Raw genomic sequence first — 9,202 nt, forward strand, 5'->3', positions numbered from 1 at the left:
GAAAATGCAAAGAAAGTCTGATAAAAAACAGGTTTATAAAATAATTTAACAAAATATATTAAACATGGATTAAAAAAAACATTCTGCCTAACTAATACGTTAACTTTTCAAAGATGTTACTTGTTATCTGGATGATGGAAATGGTATGGGATTGGGGTACTTAAGTTTTCAAAAAGCTTTTAATAAGGTGCCATAAAAATTATTATCTAAGAAAATTACATTGGTAAGAGTTAAAGATAGATTGAAACTGGACTGCAGGGTGGTTGAATGAGAAGTCAAAGGTTATGATTAATGGAGTGGAGTTAAAGTGGAACCTTATCACTTGTTAGCTAATTAGGAAGAAGAATGCACCAGTTTCTCATAAGCATGAAACTGACCTCAACTGACTGTCAGTTACACATTTTACTGCCAGTCATGTGATACAAAATTGAGAGTTCAGTAAACTGGGGGCTAGAATTGCATGCAACAACAGTGATGCAGCATAGCAAACTTAGAAGTGTGTGAGTATAGAGGGAATGCTGAGATGAATAGGCCTACATGTACAAACAAATAATGATGGTATATATATATGTATATAAATATCTAGTAGTGGGAAGGGATTAAAGGGTTATAAGTCACAGTGAACATTATCTTTTGTTCCCTTTCCACAATAGTAGATTAGCTGTTCTGTTTCAGATCAAAGACACTCCAATTAAATTAAATCTGGGAATTGTCGTCACTATTTATCATACTTTCCACACAAAAAGCTTATCCTTTTCTTTTATAACATAAAAACAAAAATACAGTTCTTGTATTATTTTATGTTGTGGTTTGGAGTTACTTTGAGTAAGGTTTGCAGAATTCTTTGTAAACATATCAAATCATATGCCTTAGATTATAATGTTTGAAGTATCTCATCATTTGAGGTATTTTCATATTGTATTGCAGAACTTGTATATTTTAGAAAAGCTGGCAAAATACACTGTTTACGATAGTCATGATCAGATGCATATATCAATGTTGAAAAGGCGTTACATGCAAAATCTGATCTGACTGGGAGTCTGTGCTACTTATCTCAATCTCATTTTCTTAACAGCATGAATGTCTATGGGATGAACATGTTTACCAGCTTCATTTGATTTTCTCCTCTTATTTCAAGTAACAGGTTTGACAGATTTACTACATTCAGTTGTTCTCTTTGGTGTCCAGATCTAAGATGAGCTAATAGGTATAATCAACATGAGTAGGATCTCTACCTTTCCTCCCTGTCACAAAGTGGCATCTACACATATTAGTATTTTGATTCAAAGCAAACTTATTGTTAATGGCAAGTAAAAGACATTTAGCATGAATCCAAGTATTTGTTTGAGAAACTGGTTCTACTACAACCAATCATCGAACAATAATCATAGCCACCCATTATTCATAACAATCAAATAAATTATTATTGGATTATATTTTGACAAAAGTTACTCTATGTAAATAGATTAATCAATTACAGTGACACCTCAGGTATGCAAGTTGAGCATGTGATTACAACACTTCAATGATAGCCCCAGCTGATAAACTATTTTTAGTTATTGAGTGACTTCATAGAAAGACAATGTAGGTTGCACATGTGCAGTGCTTTGTAAAAGTACCATATTTATATTAAGAGTTCAAATTATTATTTCTTATAGTGATAGGTTAATATATCTTGAGAAGAGAAAGGTAAGAAGTGATCTTACTGAAGTTTACATTATCCAGAGAATCAACAAGCTAAAAGCTTCTAACTTCTTTGTGTTATATTCTGAGTACTATATGATGAGAGGACACAAGTTTAGGATTTGGTACAAATAGTATGCTCCAGTAAGATTTATATTTTTCTAAAAGTAACTGTTTTACAGAATGAGGTGCTATAGTTAGTAATGGAAGTCAGCAGTTTACATGAGTTTTGAAGAGGATTCGATGACTTCCTAAAAAAGTTAACTTTCTCAAGGGAGTGTGTGAAAGGATAACTTTAAAGGCCTATTGGGCCCTTGATGACCTGTATGTTATGTTACATTCAAAGTCTTTACAGTATAGACAGGTTAGCCGATGTAAATGATAGCAGTTGATGGAAGCTCATACAAAATAATTCAAAGACTTTAGCAACATAAGAAGGCTAGCAAAGAAATGTCTATATGGACAATTTTCAGACTATTAAAATTAAAAGAATGAAGAGGTTTGCTTATATAGTTCTGCTCTGAAGGAATTAAAAGTAAACATTCATTTATATCTCTCTTACCATTGATAATATTTAAAACATTTACATGAAAAAGTAAACTTACATTCTTTAAAAGGTTTAATAGCAAAGTTTAAAATAAAAAGAGTTTATTTACCACTTTCAGTAATATTGAAATAGAATTTTAGAACATTGTTTTAATTCCCAAATTTCTCCAAAGAAATGAAGTACTGTAGTCATCTGTTGGGAGAAACATCACCATTCAAAAAGTTTACCTTTTTTTTGCCTATGTTAACTCTGAAAACCACTAAATATCTGCTTACACTTTTTCCAGAAAATAAATACATGTATAAACTGCACAGAAAGATAATCTTTACTTGTAAGAATTTACTTTAGCTTGAAATGTACAAGAGATACAGTGCCGGATTTAGGCATAAGCGAAACAACTTACAGCTTAGGGCCTCACAAAATGTCAGATTTTTTTTTTTTTTTTCTGCTTTTATAATTTTATTTTTCACTTTAAATACCTTGCTATTAAATAATTAAAAGGCATATATATGTTTTTAATTTTTTTGTGGCAACCCAAGATCCTGTTTTGGTATGCACCTTTGTGAGACCTTCTGGTGTAACTTTTTAACAAGGGGCCTCCAAGCTTTATATAGCTTAGGACCTCACCAAGTCTAAACCCGGCACTGAAGAGATAGCAGGCAATACTATAACTGTGAATTCTGGTAGAATGGAGATTATAGCATATTAAAACAGGGGGCATGCTCAACTCAAAATTTAGGGAGAAGTGACTTCAATTATCAACATCCAAGATGACTCTGTTCAAAGTTAAAGCCATGTATAGGCCATATACCATTACAAATTTACACGGTGAAAAATTTTCACTTTCCTGCAAGGGTTTGACACAGTTGGTCTATGTAAAAGTAAGTAAAAGTTTTACAAGGTTAAAGAAACCATCTCACATTGGCTATTCACTACTGCAATACAATTTTTAACATCAGTAATAGGCCTGTAATTCACTCATACCTCATTGCTTTAGAATTAATATCATTCTAGTAATTAATCTCTTAAGACTGAAAATTAAATAAACTGCAAGGTGCAACCTTTAACTTTTAAAAATGTGCCTATACACTGTCAACAAATTATGTACAGAATAATAATATTAAATGTATTATTTATGAATGTTTGAATATAATACAATATAAATCATTAACTGTACCAGAATAAATAAGTTAAAATGGCTAAGATATGTAGTACAGTAAGAATTTGTGAAATAAATGAAGACCTTAATGAGTATCAGAATGTTATTACCATATTGGTAAAGTAGGGTTACCACTTTTCACAAATAATAATAGAAGACAACTGTGCACATATTTCAAATGATAGTAGTAATTCCTGGAGAATGCTACATACCTAAGGGTGAACCTGTCACAAGGACAATACATTCTAGAGATAACTTGAAAAAGATTAATTCAGTTGGACAGTAAAATGCTAGTAGTTTATTGTTTTACTTACTATACAATTATTTAAAATAAATCAAAAGATATGTTTAGTTGGTACATTGAACTAAAAAATAAATTCATATATTTAGTCCATTTCACAAGGTCATAAAAAGAATAAAACAAATCCTTTAAAATTAAAAGACTTCAGCTATCATAAAACAACATTTGGAGGACAGAGAAAAAATAAATATAACTTGGTGGCAACCCTAGGGTAAACTGTTTACAAAACTGTTGTTAGGTAACTCATAACTGAACACTTCCTAACAATAATGTGTTGATATATCTTCTGTAGTACGAGAACAAACCTACATATAGTACTCCAAACATTTCATCAGTTACAACATTATAACCTTTTTGCTCTTAAACTTAGGATTCCTACAGTTAAATCTAAAGTCTTTATTTGTTGACTGCACTTCTTAACTTCCATATTTATATTATACATGTAGTAAACTGACTAGTAATTGTAGCTTAAACCAGTAAAAATTCTCATAGTAGTAACTTATTTTTTTGCACTATTTTTAAATTTTCAACATGTGTCATTGATATGTTTCCTTTTTTGTAAAAGTAAAGTTGTACTGTGTTATGTTTTTACACACTAGCAGTAGCACAGTACTCAGTTATCAGTTCTTGACCACAACTGCACACATTACTTTTAATAATAATAATTAATATTATTACTAACGTTACTCAAAATTAGACTTCACTATCCATTTGATTCTTAAAATACAACTTATATCCAATACTTATATAAATATTAATGTATTATTTTGTGTAAGCTTAGTCAATACTACGGCTACAAGCACTGCTGCAGACTAAATTAGTAACACTATACAAAGTACTTACTCTCAATGTTGACTGTTACTAACTGTTAACTGGCGACAGTGTTAGAAATTATAATTTTAATAAACTAGAAATTATTGTAATGTCAGTATCACTATCAGTAACTATATAAATTATAAAATATAAGTGTAACAACTTCCAACTTCAAAAGGCTTAATAACTAAGTTAATTAAGGAATTCAAGTTTCAACCTCAAAAAATGTAGTTGCTAAATTTTATAACAATACAGACAGTTTAATCCAGTTCTACTTCTAGTAATTCATTACACACACCACAGCTTCCACCACATATTTCTGTCATTTTTATATTATTATTTTTTTTAAATTTAAAAATGTTCAACACTTAACTACAGCATCACCATTCCGTCGTCGTCAGCCTATTCAGCACTGCAACGTAGTTTATTAATTCAGTACGTACAGACCGGATGAAGTAATGTAATCAAACATGACGTGTCATTTACCCGAATACCCTTCGTGTTAAATAGCATGAACCCATGGATTTCTATATGCAGAAACAATGAAGAAGGACAATAATAGAACTGTCTTAGTAAATTATCATTTTTAAATATAATTATTTATAGTGTAATAGTAATTACATGTATAAGTCTTTTAAACAAACTTTATATTATAAACGCTTAAAATCTTAAATTTCTTTATCCCACTATATTAATCCTTGAATGTGAGTTTTGTAACGTATTCTATCGTTTGGCGGGTTCTTTTGAGTTACTTGATAAGGAGAATGGTTGTTTGTCTGTTTGTTTTAGATCAAATCCACACTGAGCGATCTGTTGTGTCCACCGAGGGGAATCGAACCCTAGATTTTAGAATTGTAAGTCAGTAAACTTACCACTAATCCACAGGAGGACGAAAAGATTGCCCAATTCAATTCATGTGACGATAACGACTTAATCTATTTCTTCAATAATACATTTGCTACAGCCACGTTCACTTGTAGTACAGGTTGTATTCCTAACTTCAAATAGAACGTTCCAATAGAAATTCCGAGACTAATGGCACCCATGCTTAACTTACTTAACTTTGATCGATAAATAAACACGTAATTAACTCACTGAGTAACTGAATAGTAGAATAGATACCATTACTCTTACTACGAACACTGAATGACTTTTCTGACACTCAACTAACAAACTCACTCAATACTCCTTAATTCACTGCTTAGTTTACTAACTGACTGGCACCGAACTGATTCAACCAATCAATGATTACTCATATATATTTCATACTCTATTTCTTCACAGACCACGAAGCTTCTCCTCGATTCCTAAATTTCATGAACTTCCTAGATCTTGAAGTCATCATAATGTCAAGCTCCTTCTAGCAAACATCTAAATTAAAACATTGAAAATATAGCTAACAAGAGCAATGCCGAATAATATATTCCAGTTTAAGTATTTATGCTGTAAAAAAGTCTTAAGATAGTTATTGAAGATTCACACGACTTTTTCTTTTTTTTTCCTTTTTTTTCATGCTGATCATCATATGGAAAACATCGGGTGCTACAGAATGAAGAAAGTTGAAAAAGCTTGTAAATTTCTCAGTCACTTCAATAAGCCTGTGAGTATAGCTTTAAACACTCTGAAGAGCATTCGTTCAGCTCTTCATGTTTCAAATGTCTGGTGGTTAGATGTTTGATTCACAAGCTGCGGGTCCCAGAATCGAAACACATCTCCGAAAATGCTCACTCTTTTAGCCATGGAAGAGTTATAATGCGATGTTCAATCTCACTATTAATTAGTATATAACGGCCCAAGAGGGGTAGGCAGTGTTATCTAGCTACTTTCCCTCTAATCGTTTACATAAAAATCAGGAGTGGCTGGTGTAGATAATCGTACAGTAGCTTTGCGCAAAGATTCAACAAACAAACAAACGTTTGTTTCTAATAGTGTATATAGAAGATTAATATAATTAATTCACAATAATTTTTGAATTTTTCAATCATTGTATCACTTTTAACTTTTAAGAACGGTGGGAAAATACCTACTGTTAATGATAGTTATAGAAAAAGTTCCATGTTGTAAGTAGGAATACAGACGATGGAGTACATTATATCAATTAAAATTATTTTCAGAGCCTCACCACATTGTTAGAGTCCATGTCACCAAGTCCGGTCATGCTCTATCTGACGGAAATGCACAATATTCATGCATCGTAGTTTCCATTACAAAATGATTCATCATGAGGCTGTCGTGTTCAAGGCACACCACTTCTCCCAGCAAGCTCCCCATACTCCAACAAGAGCTTGAAGACGATAGTTTTCCAGTACCCATTTCAACAGTAAGGTCGCACAGAAATTCATATGCGATGTGTCTGGTAGCAGAACCAATATATCTTCATAGGGAAAACTATGAATATCCATTTCATTCTTCAACTGCCTGAGGTATGAAACGTTTGAACGAGAACTATTACTGGAAACCTTAACTTGATGGTCCCATAACCTATTTGTTTCGTTTCCAGGCAGATATCCTTCTTGAAAATCTTGGGAACTGTTACCTTGAATACGTGGACAGCTTTTGCCACTAACCTTTGTGTCCTTGGACTTTCATTTTTTACAAGACGTCCCACTTGACTTTCTATGAGTGGAATATGACTTGCTGCAGGTCTCTTTCTAGATGGTTCTTGCACTCCAAACTCACCCATCATCCTTTGTTTTCTACTGCTATTTAAAACAAAGCGATATCTTTTTCTTGGAAATTCTAAATCCCCGATCAGAACTAATCTTTAAGGTTTCAGTTAATGAACATTTTGCATCGGAAAGGGCTTTGCAAACTCGTTCTAAAAGTTATCAATTTTTAGTTGGTATCATACTGCCTGCAAATGTCAAACCAAAATCCCAAATATAGTTTTGATTCATGCCGTTCCACGCAACTTTATATATATATATACATATTTTTTTTGGTTGTCACATGACTTGCTGATTTGCATTTTCAGAATCGTTTTACTATAACGTAATCAACCTATGTAGTTATCTTCTTAACGTAACGGGAAATCTTTTGTTGGGTTAGTGATAGCATAAAATTCTTATGGTAAGTATGGTAGTTCTTGTTAACAATTTTATTGAAATTAAAATATTTGTCCAGTAAAACTGAAGAAAAAGTTTAACCATGATTTTTGTGCTTGCACTTCGTTCTTAATAATATACTTATGTAGCTTTTATCCCAGACCATTCCTAAATATAGGAGGTATATGCTCATGTTTGTTACACACTTTAGAAATGACCCCTATGTAGAGTTTGTTTGTTTGTTGAATTTCGTGCAAATCTACTCGAGAGTTATCAGCGCCAGCTGTTCCTTATACAGATATGATAGACTAGAGGGTAGGCTGTTAGTCAACATCACCCACCGCCAACTCTTGGTCTACTCTTCACCAAAGAAATGTGGAATTGATCGTATCATTAAAAAACACCTATGACTGAAAGGGCGAGCATGTTCAGTGACGGGATTCGAACCTCCGTATACCAACGATTGCAAGTCAAACGCCTTTTGTAAGGAGTTATTTATTTTTAACTCCCACCCCCACCCCCCATTTTAGGACTTATTAGGTTTTATGTACCCCCATCTCAGGACTTGTAGGGTTTGATATCCTCTATGTACGGAGTTAAGTTTTATAAGATTCTTATCTACAAATTTATATTTTGTGGATAGCAGGACATTTACTTCAAGGCTAATTACATTGGTTTTAAATATTCATTTATTGGCCTTTACAAATAGTATTTCTAACACTGAAATAATAAAAATGCAGTTAACTGCGTTAAGTTATCACTTATTTACTAATTCTGATATATCTAGTCAAAGAACGAAAGATAATTTTCAAATTACACAAGCTTCACTGAGATAGTCCTTTACAATACCAGCACTGAACAAATCGATTTTTTTTCAGGGACACTTCTTAGTTTTAAATAATATCGTGTATGCATTAAGAATTTGTTAAATGTCCCTAGGACTATCCCTGTATTCAAGTGATAGTAACATCTTACAAATTAAAGATGATGATGATTCACCTCACCCTTTTTATAGATCTCTTTGGCATTTTACACCAGAGACTAACCTATAAAAATTACTTCTTTCAAGACATAATTGGAACGGGCATGCCTCCTCTTTTCCACATGATTGGATGGCCTTAAACTTTTATGAATCTTGATAGAGTTTGTTTGTTTCTTTCAGCATTTTCTCGCAAAGCTACACAAAGAATTATCAATTTCCGTTCCTACTTTTGAATTTAGAGGGAAGTCAACTAGCCAATAGCAACCACCGCCCACCCTTGGATTACTCTTGTCAAACCGAATAGTAGGATTTGACCGTCACTCTTATAATGCACCCCAGCACAAAGTGTGGAACGTGATTTTGCGGCAATGGGTCGCGAACTATTAACTCTAGGATTCACAATCCGAGCATGCTATCCACTAAGCCACGCATAGCATGTCATGATAGAACATATGTCAGAATCATTTTCAAATTGTAAATTTCAGCCACCTCATTTTTTTTAAATAAAAAAATTGACATTCTTCCAATATTTATTAATCGTAAATAAAACATAGAAATGATTATGCCATTGACGACTGATAACCGAATTACTGTACTGGAGCAATTTTCTGAGGCCTATTCGTTGACATGGTCAATTAAATTATCTTTATTTAGCACAATGTTTGTTTGTTTG

General features: G+C 32.6%; 1 protein-coding gene across 2 annotated transcripts in view; it reads right to left on the reverse strand.

Annotated features, from left to right (window-relative positions):
* The window catches only part of LOC106461393 (protein transport protein Sec24A-like), a 57,142-nt gene extending 52,250 nt beyond the window's left edge, over nt 1-4,892 (reverse strand). Inside the window, exon 1 of one of the 2 annotated variants that reach the window (XM_022388338.1) lies at nt 4,877-4,892. The gene's annotated coding sequence lies outside the window, so the exon portion shown is untranslated. Of the gene's footprint in view, nt 1-2,339; nt 3,732-4,876 lie in introns of those variants that run through there. The other variant, XM_013921208.2, reaches the window with a different exon arrangement.
* Between the last annotated feature and the right edge of the window lie 4,310 nt (nt 4,893-9,202).

Source organism: Limulus polyphemus, unplaced genomic scaffold, assembly GCF_000517525.1.
Source record: "Limulus polyphemus unplaced genomic scaffold, Limulus_polyphemus-2.1.2 Scaffold950, whole genome shotgun sequence".
In the NCBI taxonomy this organism is placed as follows: domain Eukaryota; kingdom Metazoa; phylum Arthropoda; class Merostomata; order Xiphosura; family Limulidae; genus Limulus; species Limulus polyphemus.